This window comes from Gobio gobio (assembly GCF_949357685.1).
Source record: "Gobio gobio genome assembly, chromosome: 13".
Taxonomy (NCBI): Eukaryota; Metazoa; Chordata; class Actinopteri; order Cypriniformes; family Gobionidae; genus Gobio; species Gobio gobio.
The window spans coordinates 13,800,580-13,820,124 of NC_137106.1; the positions used below are offsets into that span (position 1 = coordinate 13,800,580).

Below are 19,545 nucleotides of genomic sequence, written 5' to 3' on the forward strand. Positions count from 1 at the left end.
TACCCACAAAAAGCAAACCTAAAAAAAAAACGTGAAAGAGAATCAGATTATCTTTAAAAGCTCAAGGCACCGAGTCAAGGACACTGAACAGATGCTGAGCGTCCCAGTCAAGGTTGTTGCACTCCTACAGACTCATACAGAGAGGGAACAAATACAGCTTCTCTTGTGACTTCATGCCAACAACAAATCACTCGCCCTGTCTGTAGCTCCACATGGATCAATGCGCAAGAAACTGTTTAAATACCCACCTAGCACACTTGGGAAATGCCTGTAGAGATGTGCACAGCTCAACAAATTCTCTGGTGATGAAATAACGTCTTTTCTGTCCTAAAGAGGAACCAAAGGGGGATGTAGCCTACACTGAGGGAACACTAAATAATACCATCATAATCTCGTTTTGTCTATCTTTGAAACCACCTGTATAACACCTGGAGAAAGCTATCAGTTAGCATTCCCAGCCATCTAAATATAGATGCACAGTCTGTGACATGAAGCAGCAACAGGAAAAAAAAAAATGAGACCATTTAATGATTTTAAAACCTCCAAAAATTAATTATAGAAAATAAGAATTGTTAAAAATACTTTAATAGTATGGAATGATGTACAGCACGCATTGGGAGAAATCCCAACTCTTTCTTACTTTTCTCCTATTCGGGGACTTCAGACCAGGGGAAAATTACTCTGGCTTTAAACAGTGGGCATTAAAGGAACACTCCACTTTTTTTGAAAATAGGCTCATTTTACAAGTCCCCTAGAGTTAAATAGTTGAGTTTTACCATTTTTGAATCCATTCAGCCGATCTTTGTATCTGGCGGTAGCACTTTTAGCATAGCTTAGCATACATCATTGATTCTGATCAGTCCATTAGCATCTCATTCAAAAAATGACCAAAGACACTTTCAATATTTTTCCTATTTAATACTTGACTCTTCTACAGTTACATCGTGTGCTAAGACCAACAGAAAATTAAAAGTTGTGATTTTCTATACCTATATGGCTAGGAACTACTTTCTCATTCTTGTGTAATAGTCGCAGATCTTCGCGGCCGTACCATGGCTGCAGCGGTGCAATGATATTACAGCGCCTGAAAGTAGCCCCCAGCTAGGTAACTTTCAATATGACCGGCACTAAGTTTGTGTAGTTGCAGAGAAAGTTTCAGGCTTGCAGCCGACAAATTGTGTTGTGGATTTACCTGTGTGATTAGCCATGGTTCTGTGTGTTGTAAAGTGCTGTGATAGTAAGTCGAAGGTGTATACTACCACCATGTTTCACAGAATACCAACGAATCATTGCGCCGCTGCAGCCATGGTACGGCCGCGAAGATCCGCGACTATTATGCAGGAATGAGAAAGTAGTTCCTAGCCATATAGGTGTAGAACATCGCAACTTTTCATTTTCAGTTTGTCTTAGCACACGATGTTACTGTAGAAGTTTTAAATAGGAAAAATATTGAAAGTGTCTTTGGTCATTTTTTGAATGAGCTGCTAATGGACTGATCAGAATCAATGATGTATGCTAAGCTATGCTAAAAGTGCTACCGCCAGATACAAAGATCGGCTGAATGGATTCAAAAACGGCAAAACTCAACTATTTAACTCTAGGGGACTTGTAAAATGAGCCTATTTTCAAAAAAAGTGGAGTGTTCCTTTAAAGGGTATTCGTAAGATTGGGGATTTGTTTGAAGGAGATACATTAAGGCCCTTAAAAGATCTAAAATGTGGAATCCCAATGAAACAAATACTTTTTAAAAACCTTTTAAACACTTGCAAATTTGCAGTTATATCAATGTCAAGCGAAATTATTCACTACCTAGACCTCTACCAACAGAACTAGTAAAGGTTATGTTTTAAGAGGATCTTATACAAACCAAATATCATTGTTTTATTGCAAATTTGTTAACAGTTCTAAAGAATCAGATATGTGTTAGAGCCCAGAATTTGTCAAATTAACACGCCGACTTGGGTGCAGCGGCGCAATGATATTACGCAGCGCCTGAAAATAGTCCCCAGCACGCTCTCTTTGCAAGCAGGTTGTCACGTTGGTGATGTCGACGGAAGTTAACGCTGCGTAATATCCTTGCGCCGCTGCACTCATGGTACAGCAGCAAAGTTCCTTGATTATTACGCAGGAATGAGAGAATAGTTCCTAGGCATATCCACCTAAAAAAATCGCAACTTTTCATTTTCCGTCGGTCTTAGTACACGATGTAGGCTAACTATAGACATCACAACATGTAAATAGGAAAATGTTGGTGTTGTTTTGTCACTGATTGAGCAGTAGGCTAGCTGGAGCTGTTTACTTCCAGTCTTTGTGCTAAGCTAGGCTAGCGGTGGGTGTGCGTCAGAGAGTTATGGGACGCACGGAGATGAGAATGGTAAGTATGGACTTATCTAACTCTGGGGGATACGGTGAATAAGCTAAAGTCCCAAAAAGTCGGTGTGTTCCTTTAAGCTGATCCAATACAACTGGGTAATGCGTACGTACATCACCCTTGAAAAGTAAAACAGGTTCTGTTTTAAATGCCAAAAACATAAGGGAACATTCTTCCATTGTATCTGGTGATCAAGACATTCTGGCAAAACGTGACGGCACTAATTTCTTCAATTATTTCAAAACCAATTCCAATGTCCTCTGAAATATGTGCTTTGGGTTTAATTCAATGATAAAGTTTATCATTATCAGGTTATCACACTAAAATGATTGACATTCGTCTCAGTGGTTCTCAAACTTTTTATACCAAGTACCACCTCAGAAAATATTTGGCTCTCCAAGTACTACCATAATGACCAACATTAAAATACAGTAGCGTAGTAGGCCTAACTATTCAGCTACAGCTCTGCACAGTTCAAAAACGAGGCAGTTTATTCCTAATACGAATATTTATTGCTGTCAGCCACTTTAACATTGAACATTAACACTGCACTGTGCTTACATACAGGTAAATGATGAATTTAATAAATAATGATTAAATCAAAATGTGTTGTACCTAAAAGTTAAATAAAAAACTGTACTATACTTAAACGTCAAAAAAAATGTTTTTAATTAAAATGTATTATGTTTTAACATTAATTTATATTTAATTTAGTGATTCCTCTGCGTACCACTTAAGGGAGCCTGACTACCACTAATGGTACTCGTACCACACTTTGAGAAGGGTCTAGTTCTTGCAAGACGTTTGGTAGCATTTTACTGGAAGAACATACAAGGTTCATCCATTGATCATTGGTTAAAAGATCTTTCACATTGTATAAAGGGCAAACTAATAAAATCTTTTTATACATTTTCTGGAAAATAACCAAATATCGACACAGGCAATATTAGATACCTCTCACTCCACTGACTGATATGTGTATATATGATGTGCTTATGTATTTGAAAGTGTGTGGACATGTCTGTCTTAGCCTTTGTATAATAACTTATTTACCTGTGTAATTGATTTTTTTGGATGTTGAGGGTAGGGAGAGGGTGGGAAGGTAGTTAAAATATATATAAAATGTTTTTTTTCCCTTCTTTTTCTGTGTGTGTGGATATTTTCTTGTTATGGTCCATGTTTTTCAATAAATATATGTTTAAGAAAAAGAAAATAAGTGTCAAAATACATGCCAGTATTTGAATAGCCATCAACCGAAAGAGATGCTTTTTGCTTGTAGAGCGTGTAGTTACTGCATCTACCAGCAGGGGCAAACTGGATCATGCTAACCAGCTAAACTTTGACCCCTTGGAAGAAACAACTAACTAAATTACAAGTTTGCAGCTTTATTATGTTTACCAAGGTCAACAAAACAAGTTTTATGGACACAAAAAACTATTTTTTCATGTTCAAAATGTTGAAATAGATTCTTCAGGTTTATTTTACGATTAACTCAGACCTTGGCAACTGATATAGAATTGAGCAGATGCACATATGAAACACACACACAGTTTGTGACAGTGCAGGACCTCATTCCCCTCCTCCTGCTCCCCCTTAGTAGGAGACCCACAGCTGCGCAAGCCAGGTGCTATCTACTCTGACACACTCACACACACACACACTCACACACTTCCACCCGCCAACGAACCCAGCAGGAAATGCCTAATACCAGTTTTAGAATGATGCCACTATGCCAGCAGGAGAGGGTGCTGCACTCACTCGCGTTCCCTTGTGGGTATCAGCGTCTGGAGACCTTCAGCGGGAAGTCTGATATGAACATCTTGAACACAAGAGATATCATTTCGACTTGGGGGTAAAAATGCAATACAAAAGTGGGGGTGAAGATTGAAGGATCTGACACCGGAAAACCCATATTGATCAACCACAGATCGTCTATGTTGGTTGTGGCCCTAATGTTCAGCTATATTTACTTTTCATCTCTGTTGTTGTTGTTTTTTTTTTTTAACTTTTCATTTCTCTAGGGTGTTAAATCTCATAATAGTTTCTGGCAGAGCATTTGGATTAGATGAATGAGCTCATCTTTTACCTGACATACTAAAGACATGTATGATGATGTTCACATTTACAACATTAAAATTGTTAGAGAGGATATTGTGTGAATAAATTAGTTCTTAGCAGTTTAACCGGGAACTTTCCCATGTGCGTTGTCCTTTGTCACTTGCACATGCCAGATTTGAACATAAACTACACATTTAAACAAATCAATGTCGAATTTGTCAGTTTACCCACATATATCACAGTTGGTTACATGTCAGGGTCTATATCCTTACAAAAAAATGGCCTTTACCTATTAATATCATATGGCTAAAGTTTGCAACTTTCACCACAATAGGACAATTTTCTCTAAATATGATGGGGTTATTTTGTGATAAAGTAAGTGCAACTGTGTTATTTTAATATAATTGAGATACTATTCATTTAATTATTATTTTGAATTAGTGTTTATTATTTCCAGTAATTTTGTGTTTTTATCATTTTGAGTCGTTTTTTAATGTCTATATATATTTTTCTATAGTTAAATTTGTAATGTATCAAGCTAAGCTAAATGAAAATGAGAAATTTTGCCTTGGCAACTAGCTAAAATATTTTTGGTAACACTTTAGGGTCAAATTCTCACTGTTAAGTTGCTTATTAGCATGCATCCATTACTATGATATTGGCTGTTTATTAGTACTTATAAAGCACATATTCATATTCTGCATGACCATATTCTACATCCCTTAATCCTACCCAATACCTAAATTAACAACTACCTTACAAACTATTAATAAGCAGCAATTAGGAGTTTACTGAGGCAAAAGGTGTAGCTAATAGTGAGAATTGGACCCTAATCTAAAGTGTGACCATATTCTTTTATTAATGGTTTTAGTTTTAGTTAACTATAATAACCCTGATGTGAAATAGGTACTTTTGATGTAAAGTGTCACCCTCCTTGATCTTTAAAAGCCCCTCTATCTCCTGTTTTCTCTCCCACAGGTGAGACCCAGGCTAGAGTACACCAAAAAAGTACATCAGCTATTTCTGTCTGTGGCTTACCACACTATTGACGCTGTACCGCTCGTACTTACTCAGTCATCACGTAGGAGTTAAGAAGGCAAACATAAGCATGCACAAACACACACCAGCACATACTGTACACATACGCATTTAGGAAAGGTTCGATGTTCATAACTGAACTGCAAGCAAAAAACTTTGCTGATGTAGGCTATGCTGTTATCATATCTCTTCAAAACTTTTCAAGCAAAGGTTACAGGTGTTCAACACAGAAAATCAACCCTTTAGTCAATCGGACGTGATGGATCACGTGGTCGGAAGAGTCGTTGCCCAGGATATGATGCTTCATCGGAATGGAAACTTTAGTGCGGCCCACCACAACAGAGACACTCTGTGAATGTGTGTAAACAGCACGATGCCTTCTCAAAACCTCGCACTGAGCGCGGTCACACACTCACCTCTAAGTTTTCCATCCACAAGATGTCAGACCAGTATTTTGTCACCGGATGTTTTTCAAGGTCAGGGTTAAAAAAATAGATTCTCTGCCTCTAATCAGATCTCGCTGTACACCTGCAGACCCGGGGAGCCAGTCCAGCAGAGTCGTGTGGCCTTCTGGGTACTGCTATTTGCAACGGTGGTTTTTAGTCAGCTTTAGGGTTTGAATATAGTAAATTAATGTATTAAGAGGCTACATTCATAATGATCTGGTATTGTGATTGATATAGTTTCTACATTTAAAGAATAGTTTATTAATCTCATTTAAAATGTATGAGATAATGCTTAAAGGTGAACTCAGAATCAGGGTTTTAAGACTGCCATGTTGACCGGAGCACCAGGCTGAATCTGAAGTAGCATACTACTCTTACTGTTTCTAGTGACACCTAGTGGTATGGATGTATATGTACACCGATCAGGCATAACATCATGATATTCCTAATATTGTGTTCGTCCACCTTTTGCTGCCAAAACAGCCCTGACCTGTCGAGGCATGGACTCCACTAGACCCCTGAAGGTGTGCTGTGGTATCTGGCACCAAGATGTTAGCAGCAGATCCTTTATTCCTGTAAATTGTGAGGTGGGGCATCCATGGATTGGACTTGTTTGTTCTTCACATCCCACAGATGCTTGTTTGGATTGAGATTTGGGGAATTTGGAGGCCAAGTCAACACCTCAAACTCGTGATCCTCAAACAATTCCTGAACCATGTTTGCTTTATAGCAGGGCGCATTATCCTGCTGAAAGAGGCACAGCCACCAGGGAATTCTGTTTCCATTAAAGGGTGTATGGTCTGCAACAATGCTTAGGTAGGTGGTACGTGTCAAAGGAACATCCACATGGATGGCAGGACCCAAGGCTTCCCAGCAGAACATTGCCCAAAGAATCACACTGACTCCGTCGGCTTGCCTTCTTCCCATAGTGCATCCTGGTGCCATGTGTTTCTTAGGTAAGTGACGACCACGCACCCGGCTATCCACGTGATGTAAAAGAAAACGTGATTCATCAGACCAGGCCACCTTCTTCCATTGCTCCGTGGTCCAGTTCTGATACTCACATGCTCACTTTTGGCGCTTTCGGTGGTGGACAGGGCAGGGGTCAGCATGGGCACTCTGACTGGTCTGCGGCTATGCAGCCCCATACACAACAAACTGTGATGCACAGTGTATTCTGACACCTTTCTATCAGAACCAGCATTAACTTCTTGAGGAATTTGCGCTACAGCTCGTCTGTTTGATCGGTACACACGGGCCAGCCTTGCATCAACGAGCCCATGACCCTGTCGCCGCTTCACCATTGTTACTTCCTTAGACCACTTTTGAAAGATACTGACCACTGCAGACCGGGAACACCCCACAAGAGCTGCAGTTTTGGAGATGCTCTGACCCAGTCATCTATCCATCACAATTTGGCCCTTGTCAAACTCGCTCAGATCCTTACGCTTGCCCATATTTCCTGCTTTTGATGCTGCCTTCACGTGCTATCGGAAATGTCCTACTTCCCACTTCAGAAGTCGTGATTACGAGCTTGTTCCATTCAAGTACTTTGTTGTCGGAATGAACAGGAATAATGGAGGACACCATGCTTATTCTTGCATATTTATAGTGAAAATCATATTAAAACCAAAATTATAGTGTCGCATCACATGCACTGACAGCCATAAACATTTACGATGTCAGATTCTGTAATTTCGGTCAAATGCAGACAACTTTCGCTGTGTATAAAACATACAATAGCCTACACTTCAAATGATTACTTGTATATGTAAATATGCACTACATTAACGACAAGACTAAACGATCTAGCCACTAGAACATCACAGGCACAGGAACAGCTTCTTCCCACAGGCCATTTCCCTCTTGAACAGTTAAAATACACCCCCCCCCCATGCTATATTCATATTTTTATTCTTAGAATTTGTATGACTATGTACTTGTTGTGTTTGTATTGTATATGTGCACTGGAAGCTTCAGCACCAAGACAAATTCCTTGTGTGTGCATGCAAGGACACTTGGCAATAAAGCTCTTTGTGATTTCTGATTCTGATTTTGGGGTAAAAACTAATAAATCATATACCTGTCACAGCAGTCTCCCCGCCACAATGTTTAAAGCACGCCCATCTCGGGAATTTGGGTATCAAAATTATTTCCGAACTTCCCAGTGGTAAACACAACATCAGAGGGCCTTCAAGTGCAATTTTTACCTCGGAAACTCGTATTTACGATAATTCCTAGAGCATGTGAAGGCAGCATGACACATCAACTTTGAGGACAAAATGTTCACTTGCTGCCTAATATATCCCACACACTAACAGGTGCCGTGATGAAGAGATAATCAGTGTTATTCACTTCACCTGTCATAATGTTATGCCTGATCAGTGTAACTCCTTACACAGCGCCATTGCAATATGCTATTTAAAGTCAGCTATGACTCATTTATTTGGTGAGCAGAAGTGTCCAGTAACAAGCAAATTGAATTAAATATGAACTAGGAGTCTTTGGTCATGTGATCTCAACATTGTGGCCTTCATGAGATGACACAATCAATGTAAAATAAAACAGCTTTCATTAAAGGGTTAGTTCACCCAAAAATGAAAATTCTGTCATTAATTACTTACCTTCATGTCGTTCGACACCCGTCAGACCTCCGTTCATCTTCGGAACAGAAATGAAGATATTTTAGTTGAAATCTGATGGCTCTCAAAAGCCTCCATTGACACACTGGCACGGTTCACTCTCAAGACCCTTAAAAGGTACTAAAGACGTCGTTACAAAGTCCATCTCACTACAATGGCTCTACAATAACTTTATGAATCGGCGACAATAGTTTTTGTGTGCAAAAAATCCCTAAATAACGACTTACATAGTGATGACGATTTCAAAACAAGGCATCATGAATCTTCGAAGCGTTATGAATCAGCGAGTCGATTCAGCGGTTTGAATCGCCAAATTTCAGCAGTTTGGCGGTTTGACACGCGATCCGAATCATCATTCGGCTCACTGATTCATAACGCTTCGAAGCTTCATGAGGCCGTGTTTTGAAATCGTACAACATATTTCGTAAAATAAATTTCTCAATATTATTATTATTCTTTGTAAAATTGTAATAAGAAAATATTTACTGAGTGCACCTTTAAATTTCTATACTGCAAGAAAATTGTCCTGATAACATGAATTTTTTTTTTTTGTGAAATGGGCTTTAAGGGACCAACATTTAGACTTTTTCTTAAATGTCTAAATTTAAAAATGTAGACTTACTTACTCTTTGTTGAACACATGCACTCCTGCAGGAAGAGTGGGTGTCTGGGAGCAGCTGCATGGGAGAGATGTCGAATGCGGTTTCCTCCCAGTGAACCTATCCTCCCTGTGTCTTATCAGTCAAACAGAGAGGTGATCATTCTGTAAAAGTAAAAGGTAACATTCATCAGTGAGATCTCTGTCTGAGAAATTAACACAGCTGAGCTTCCATAGGAGAGCTCCTAGTAAGAAACAGAGAGAGAGAGAGAGAGAGAGAGAGAGAGAGAGAGAGAGAGAGAGAGAGAGTTTTAGAAGAAGAATTCTTCATCAATATATATATAACATTATATTATATATCAGCAAAAAACACAAGAACCAGAGAAATCCTCTGCACAGACCCTATATGTCTAGCATCAACTCCTCCCTCCAAATGCCGGAGTGATGTATCCGATCTTCAAGTAGAAAGAACTGGATGAAATATTCTGAATGGTCCATGCACAATCTGACTTGTGATGCAGTCTGGAATTATACAACATGTTAGTTCATCTGGCCAGAAGAGAACTGGTCCCCGACTAAAACTGGTTTCGCCCCACGTTTTTTTCTCCTTTTCTGTCACCTGTTAAAATAAAGTCAGAATTGTGACTTATAAAGTCAAAAATGGGAAAATCACTCAATTCTGACTTTATATCTCTCAATTCTGACTTTATATCTCACAATTCTGACTTTATATCTCTCAATTCTGACTTTATATCTCTCAATTCTGACTTTATATCACACAATTCTGACTTTATATCTCACAATTCTGACTTAATATCTCACAATTCTGATGTAATATCTCTCAATTCTGACTTTATATCTCTCAATTCTGACATTATATCACTCTATTCCGACTTTATATCTCACAATTCTGACTTAATATCTCTCAATTCTGACTTTATATCTCTCAATTCTGACATTATATCACTCTATTCCGACTTTATATCTCACAATTCTGACTTTATATCTCTCAATTCTGACTTTATATCTCTCAATTCTGACTTTATATCACACAATTCTGACTTTATATCTCACAATTCTGACTTAATATCTCACAATTCTGACTTAATATCTCTCAATTCTGACTTTATATCACACAATTCTGACATTATATCACTCTATTCCGACTTTATATCTCACAATTCTGACTTAATATCTCTCAATTCTGAATTTATATCTCTCAATTCTGACTTTATATCTCACAATTCTGACTTTATATCTCTCAATTCTGACTTTATATTACACAATTCTGACTTTATATCACTCTATTCCGACTTTATATCTCACAATTCTGACTTTATATCTCTCAATTCTGACTTTATATCTCTCAATTCTGACTTTATATCACTCAATTCTGACTTTATATCTCTCAATTCTGACTTTATATCACACAATTCTGACTTTATATCACTCTATTCCGACTTTATATCTCTCAATTCTGACTTTATATCACACAATTCTGACTTTATATCACTCTATTCCGACTTTATATCTCTCAATTCTGACTTTATATCTCTCAATTCTGACTTATATCTCCCAATTCTGACTTTATATCTCTCAATTCTGACTTATATCTCACAATTCTGACTTTATATCTCTCAATTCTGACTTTATATCTCACAATTCTGACTTTATATCTCTCAATTCTGACTTTATATCACACAATTCTGACTTTATGTCACTCTATTCCGACTTTATATCTCACAATTCTGACTTAATATCTCTCAATTCTGACTTTATATCTCTCAATTCTGACTTTATATCTCACAATTCTGACTTTATATCTCTCAATTCTGACTTTATATCACTCAATTCTGACATTATATCTCACAATTTTGACTTTATATCTCTCAATTCTGACTTTATATCTCACAATTCTGACTTTATATCTAACAATTCTGACTTTATATCTCTCAATTCTGACTTTATATCTCTCAATTCTGACTTTATATCTCACAATTCTGACTTTATATCTCTCAATTCTGACTTTATATCTCTCAATTCTGACTTTATATCTCTCAATTCTGACTTTATATCTCTCAATTCTGACTTTATATCTCTCAATTCTGACTTTATATCACTCCATTCTGACTTTATATCTCACAATTCTGACTTTATATCTCTCAATTCTGACTTTATATCACTCAATTCTGACTTTATATCTCTCAATTCTGACTTTATATCACACAATTCTGACTTTATATCTCCCAATTCTGACTTTATATCTCTCAATTCTGACTTTATATCTCACAATTCTGACTTTATATCTCTCAATTCTGACTTTATATCACACAATTCTGATTTTAATTCACAATTCTGACTTTATATATCTCTCTCAATTCTGACTTTATATCACTCAATTCTGACTTTATATCTCACAATTTTGACTTTATATCTCTCAATTCTGACTTTATATCTCACAATTCTGACTTTATATCTCACAATTCTGACTTTATATCTCTCAATTCTGACTTTATATCTCTCAATTCTGACTTTATATCTCTCAATTCTGACTTTATATCTCACAATTCTGACTTTATATCTCTCAATTCTGACTTTATATCTCACAATTCTGACTTTATATCTCTCAATTCTGACTTTATATCTCTCAATTCTGACTTTATATCTCACAATTCTGACTTTATATCTCTCAATTCTGACTTTATATATCTCTCTCAATTCTGACTTTATATCACTCAATTCTGACTTTATATCTCACAATTCTGACTTTATATCTCTCAATTCTGAATTTATATCTCACAATTCCGACTTTATATCTCACAATTCCGGCTTTATATCTCTCAATTCTGACTTTATATCTCACAATTTTGACTTTATATCTCACAATTTTGACTTTATATCTCACCATTCTGACTTTATTTCTCTCAATTCTGACTTTATATCTCACAATTCCGACTTTATATCTCTCAATTCTGACTTTATATCTCACAATTCTGACTTATATCTCACAATTCTGACTTTATATCTCACAATTCTGACTTATATCTCACAATTCTGACTTTATATCTCACAATTTTGACTTTATATCTCACAATTTTGACTTTATATCACTCAATTTTGACTTTATATCTCACAATTCTGACTTTATATCTCTCATTTCTGACTTTATATATCACCATTCTGACTTTATATCTCTCAATTCTGACTTTATATCTCTCAATTCTGACTTTATATCACACAATTCTGACTTAATATTTCACAATTCTGACTTTATATATCTCTCAATTCTGACTTTATATCACTCAATTCTGACTTTATATATCACAATTCTGACTTTCTATCTCTCAATTCTGACTTTATATCTCACAATTCTGACTTTATATCTCACAATTCCGACTTTCTATCTCACAAATCTGACTTTATATCTCTCAATTCGGACTTTATATCACACAATTCCGACTTTATATCTCTCAATTCTGACTTTATATCTCACAATTCGGACTTAATATCTCTCAATTCTGACTTTATATCACTCAATTTTGACTTTATATCTCACAATTCTGACTTTATATCACTCAATTCTGACTTTATATCTCTCAATTCTGACTTTATATCACACAATTCTGACTTTATATCTCTCAATTCGGAATTTAAATATCTCTAAATTCTGACTTTATATCTCACAATTCTGACTTATGTCTCACAATTCTGACTTTATATCTCTCAATTCTGACTTTATATCTCACAATTTTTACTTTATATCTCTCAATTCTGACTTTATATCTCACAATTCTGACTTTATATCTCTCAATTCTGACTTTATATCTCTCAATTCTGACTTTATATCACACAATTCTGACTTTATATCTCCCAATTCTGACTTTATATCTCTCAATTCTGACTTTATATCTCACAATTCTGACTTTAAATATCTCTCTCAATTCTGACTTTATATATCTCTCTCAATTCTGACTTTATATCACTCCATTCTGACTTTATATCTCACAATTCTGACTTTATATCTCTCAATTCTGACTTTATATCTCTCAATTCTGACTTTATATCACTCAATTCTGACTTTATATCTCTCAATTCTGACTTTATATCACACAATTCTGACTTTATATCTCCCAATTCTGACTTTATATCTCTCAATTCTGACTTTATATCTCACAATTCTGACTTTATATCTCTCAATTCTGACTTTATATATCTCTCTCAATTCTGACTTTATATCACTCAATTCTGACTTTATATCTCACAATTTTGACTTTATATCTCTCAATTCTGACTTTATATATCACAATTCTGACTTTATATCTCACAATTCTGACTTTATATCTCTCAATTCTGACTTTATATCTCTCAATTCTGACTTTATATCTCTCAATTCTGACTTTATATCTCACAATTCTGACTTTATATCTCTCAATTCTGACTTTATATCTCACAATTCTGACTTTATATCTCTCAATTCTGACTTTATATCTCTCAATTCTGACTTTATATCTCACAATTCTGACTTTATATCTCTCAATTCTGACTTTATATATCTCTCTCTCAATTCTGACTTTATATCACTCAATTCTGACTTTATATCTCACAATTCTGACTTTATATCTCTCAATTCTGAATTTATATCTCACAATTCCGACTTTATATCTCACAATTCCGGCTTTATATCTCTCAATTCTGACTTTATATCTCACAATTTTGACTTTATATCTAACAATTTTGACTTTATATCTCACCATTCTGACTTTATTTCTCTCAATTCTGACTTTATATCACACAATTCCGACTTTATATCTCTCAATTCTGACTTTATATCTCACAATTCTGACTTATATCTCACAATTCTGACTTTACATCTCACAATTCTGACTTTATATCTCTCAATTCTGACTTTATATCTCACAATTTTGACTTTATATCTCACAATTTTGACTTTATATCACTCAATTTTGACTTTATATCTCACAATTCTGACATTATATCATTCAATTCTGACTTTATATCTCACAATTCTGACTTTATATCTCTCATTTCTGACTTTATATATCACCATTCTGACTTTATATCTCTCAATTCTGACTTTATATCTCTCAATTCTGACTTTATATCACACAATTCTGACTTAATATTTCACAATTCTGACTTTATATATCTCTCAATTCTGACTTTATATCACTCAATTCTGACTTTATATATCACAATTCTGACTTTCTATCTCTCAATTCTGACTTTATATCTCACAATTCTGACTTTATATCTCACAAATCTGACTTTATATCTCTCAATTCGGACTTTATATCACACAATTCCGACTTTATATCTCTCAATTCTGACTTTATATCTCACAATTCTGACTTAATATCTCTCAATTCTGACTTTATATCACTCAATTTTGACTTTATATCTCACAATTCTGACTTTATATCACTCAATTCTGACTTTATATCTCTCAATTCTGACTTTATATCACACAATTCTGACTTTATATCTCTCAATTCGGAATTTAAATATCTCTAAATTCTGACTTTATATCTCACAATTCTGACTTATGTCTCACAATTCTGACTTTATATCTCTCAATTCTGACTTTATATCTCACAATTTTTACTTTATATCTCTCAATTCTGACTTTATATCACTCAATTTTGACTCTATATCTCACAATTCTGACTTTATATCACTCAATTCTGACTTTATATCTCTCAAATCTGACTTTATATCACACAATTCTGACTTTATATCTCTCAATTCTGACTTTATATCTCTCAATTCTGACTTTATATATCTCAATTCTGACTTTATCTCAGAATTCCGACTTTATATCACTCAATTCTGACTTTATATCACACAATTCTGACTTTATATCACTCAATTCTGACTTTATATTTCACCATTCTGACTTTATATATCACAATTCTGATTTTATATCTGTCAATTCTGACTTTATATCACAGAATTCTGACTTTATATCACTCAATTCTGATTTTATATCTCTCAATTCTGACTTTATATCACTCAATTCTGACTTTATATATCACAATTCTGACTTTATATATCACAATTCTGATTTTATATCTGTCAATTCTGACTTTATATCACACAATTCTGACTTTATATCACTCAATTCTGACTTTATATATCACCATTCTGACTTTATATATCACAATTCTGATTTTATATCTGTCAATTCTGACTTTATATCACAGAATTCTGACTTTATATTTCACAATTCTGACTATATATCTCACAATTCTGACTTTATATTTCACCATTCTGACTTTATATATCACAATTCTGATTTTATATCTGTCAATTCTGACTTTATATCACAGAATTCTGACTTTATATCACTCAATTCTGATTTTATATCTCTCAATTCTGACTTTATATCACTCAATTCTGACTTTATATATCACAATTCTGACTTTATATATCACAATTCTGATTTTATATCTGTCAATTCTGACTTTATATCACACAATTCTGACTTTATATCACTCAATTCTGACTTTATATATCACCATTCTGACTTTATATATCACAATTCTGATTTTATATCTGTCAATTCTGACTTTATATCACAGAATTCTGACTTTATATTTCACAATTCTGACTTCATATCTCTCAATTCTGACTTTATATCACACAATTCTGACTTTATATTTCACAATTCTGACTTTATATCACACAACTCTGACTTAATATCTCTCAATTCTGACTTTATATCTCTCAATTCCGACTTTATATCTCACAATTCCGACTTTATATCTCTCAATTCTGACTTTATATCTCTCAATTCTGACTTTATATCTCACAATTCTGGATTTTATATCTCACAATTATGACTTTATATCTCACAATTCTGGCTTTATATCTCTCAATTCTGTATGAAAAGTAATGCAACACATTACTTTTCTTAAAAAGTAACTTAGTAACCTAAATTAGTAATTAGTTACATTTATAAGGAATAACGCAATATTGTAATGCATTAGTTTTCAAAGCATTCCCCAAGCTGATCTTGACATTATTTCATGTGATATATAATTAACATTATAATTTTCAGTTCAGAGATATTTATATCGTTCATTGAAACCCTAGGTGACCCCTTTTGTAAATTGATAGAAGTTGCAACGGTTGTGTAAGGGTAAAGGTCATGGCTGGGTTTTCCCTGCAAGCATTGGATGACACAGTAAGGAAGGTCCCTCAGTAGCAAGCTCACACATTTCTAAATACTCGTCATTCACAAAGTTCTACACATCCCCAGCTAATTTGATAATACTTTAAGCATGCCTTCTGACCTAATGTATAAGAGTATAGTAGTGGTAACTATGTTTAACATATTTTAATAAATAAATACATTTCTAGCATGTATTTATTTATTTAAATAAATACAAATAAATACCCCCCACATGAGCACATACAAAATGAATGGGAGACACTCTACAATAAGCCTCTATAAGTTAATGTTTCAAGTTGTATAAATTAAAAAACAAGAGAAACTCATGCACACTATCTACTTACTTACTTAAAAATTGCTTTATGCGCAACGTTTCGGTCCCATGACCTTCACCAGGCATATGAGTTGTATAAATTAACAATAGTTGAAGACCATGAATAAGTCTTATGGTAAACTAACATTAGCCTATACTATACTGTTAAAAATGTAGTCTGTCGTTAGTTACATAAAGGCATAATGTAAACAAATTGAACCTTAAAAAGTGTTAGCAATGACTGAACAGTGTGATTGTGTCAGACATGAAATAGCTATTTTGGTAAGTTTGTGTAAGAACTAGATATAAAGATTAAAAGTCAGTGTGTGACACCTTTGCATGATTGTGGGTTTATTGAAATATGACAAAAGCATTTGGGGACTAATATTTTGAAAAACATTGATTCATGGATAAAGATTAGCATTTAGGGATAGGTTAGTCTAAAGTAGCTAATTATAGTTAGGTTTATGTAAAACAATAGAAGTCTATTGTATGTGCTCATTAGCTATATGTGTGTGTGTGTGTGTGTGTGTGTGTGTGTGTGTGTGTGTGTGTGTGTGTGTGTGTGTGCATAAAGGCGGCAAGGTGCAGAGCAAAAGCAAATGGAAATGAGTCACTGTGGGGCAAAGTAAGATGCTGTTTTGGAGAAATACACTTTCTGCACCCGTCCTCAACCTGTCCTTCGCACAGAAACACACACACACACACACACACACACACACACACACACACACACACACACACACACACACACACACACACACACACACACACACACACACACACACACACACACACACACACACACACACACACACACACACACACACACACACACACACACACACACACACACACACACATATACATATACATACACACGTACAGATACAAACACATTTGTCTGTCCCACGCAGTTAAAAGCTACAGTGAGGTTCGCCCACGCAGTATTGCATACTGCGCTCTGCGGCCTGCTGCAGTGAGTGTGTGTGCAGTGAAAGAGCCCCGTTTAACCGCAGTAAAAACAACATCTCTTCTTTGTACCGATATTAACATCTTGATACCTTTTGCTGGGCTAGAGCGGATCGCACAACAACAGGATGCCCAGGTTTGAGATCTGCTGAAAAACAATCTTCTTTTCAGCTCAAGCACAATACAAAACGAAACCTATACAGATCACAGTCACACACCTGAAGATTCGCAGTCTCATATAAGCCCCACCCACAGGAAAGACAAAACACAAATGAGATCAATTTTATATCGCACGTGTTTTTAGTAATAATAAGATTGGGGAGAGCAAATAGAGATTACTTATTTGTTTTTTTTTCTCCTGATAAGAAGACATCAGTAATCTCATATTTGTTTCTTATGGAACTCAGAACTTAATTCAGATTTGCCAATATACTAAGATTAAAAGTTAAAAGATTTAAAATAAGGTTATAGATGTATCGAACAACAGATGTTTCTTTCAGGGCGGTGCTATTCAGAACAAGAATGACTTTGTGACAAGACAAACCTTGAATACTGGCTTACTTAAGAGCTTTGAAGTTTGAAGGTTTATAGGGCTTTCACCATCTTTGATAAATCAACTTCCTCTTCCTGTCGGTTCAATTTCCTGTAGGGTGTAGCCAATTGAATTCAAATGGGGGTTATGTGTAGCATTCTGTAAAAAAGAAAAGAAAAGGAGGTCACATCGCTTCTGGTTCAGGTCTTTTGTATGTGCTTTGTTAAATAAAGAGCCATTTTAGTCAGGATACCTTCAAAGGTGCAAGCAAAGATGAGCATAAATGTCCATTTACATATGCAGATTGATATCTAAACATTTTCCTTAAAGGGTTAGTTCATCCAAAAATGAAAATTCTGTCATTAATTACTTACCCTCATGTCGTTCGACACCCGTAAGACCTCCGTTCATCTTCGGAACACAAATGAAGATATTTTAGTTGAAATCTGATGGCTCTGAAAGGCCTCCATTGGCACAATGCACGGTTCACTCTCAAGACCCTTAAAAGGTACTAAAGACGTCGTTACAAAGTCCATCTCACTACAGTGGCTCTAAAATAACTTTATGGAGTGACGAGAATAGTTTTTGTGCGCAAAAAAACCCTAAATAACGACTTATATAGTGATGACGATTTCAAAACACGGCATCATGAAGCTTCGAAGCGTTATGAATGAGTGAGTTGATTCAGCAGTTTGGATCGCCAAATTTCAGCAGTTTGGCAGTTTGACGCGCGATCCGAATCATGATTCGACTCACTGATTCATAATGCTTCGAAGCTTCATGATGCCGTGTTTTGAAATCGTCATCACTATAGAAGTCGTTATTTAGTTTTTTTTTTGCGCACAAAAATTATTCTCGTCACTCCATAAAGTTATTGTAGAACCACTGTAGTGAGATGGACTTTGTAACGACGTCTTTAGTACCTTTTAAGGGTCTTGAGAGTGAACCGTGCATTGTGCCAATGGAGGCCTTTCAGAGCCATCAGATTTCAACTAAAATATCTTCATTTGTGTTCCGAAGATGAACGGAGGTCTTACGGGTGTCGAACGACATGAGGGTAAGTAATTAATGACAGAATTTTCATTTTTGGGTGAACTAACTCTTTAAAAGTCCATAGATAACACCTTCTCTGACAAGTGGATGCAATGAGACCTGTTTTCCTGTGTTTTATTTTTTATGAAATTCTACTAAAGGGATGTTTTTGGAGAAACATCTAAGTCAAAGTTCATACTGAAACTGAATGAGCGTTTTAGCATCTGACTGAACATCTTTCTCTGGAAGGATCTGACAGTTTAAACATGTAGGCTACATAAATCAGTCACCAAAACAGAGGATGGGGTTTATGCCAAAGGATATTACACTATCGCTGAATAAACATGTTGA

At 35.4% G+C, this 19,545-nt stretch overlaps 1 protein-coding gene across 1 annotated transcript in view; it reads right to left on the bottom strand.

Moving 5' to 3' along the window:
* Positions 1-19,545, bottom strand: part of msrab (methionine sulfoxide reductase Ab) — a gene marked incomplete at its 5' end in the record, with an annotated part of 80,255 nt that overhangs the window by 10,850 nt on the left and 49,860 nt on the right. Inside the window, 3 exons of the transcript XR_013817807.1 lie at positions 8,538-8,574; positions 9,182-9,318; positions 18,192-18,321. The remainder of the gene's footprint in view (positions 1-8,537; positions 8,575-9,181; positions 9,319-18,191; positions 18,322-19,545) is intronic.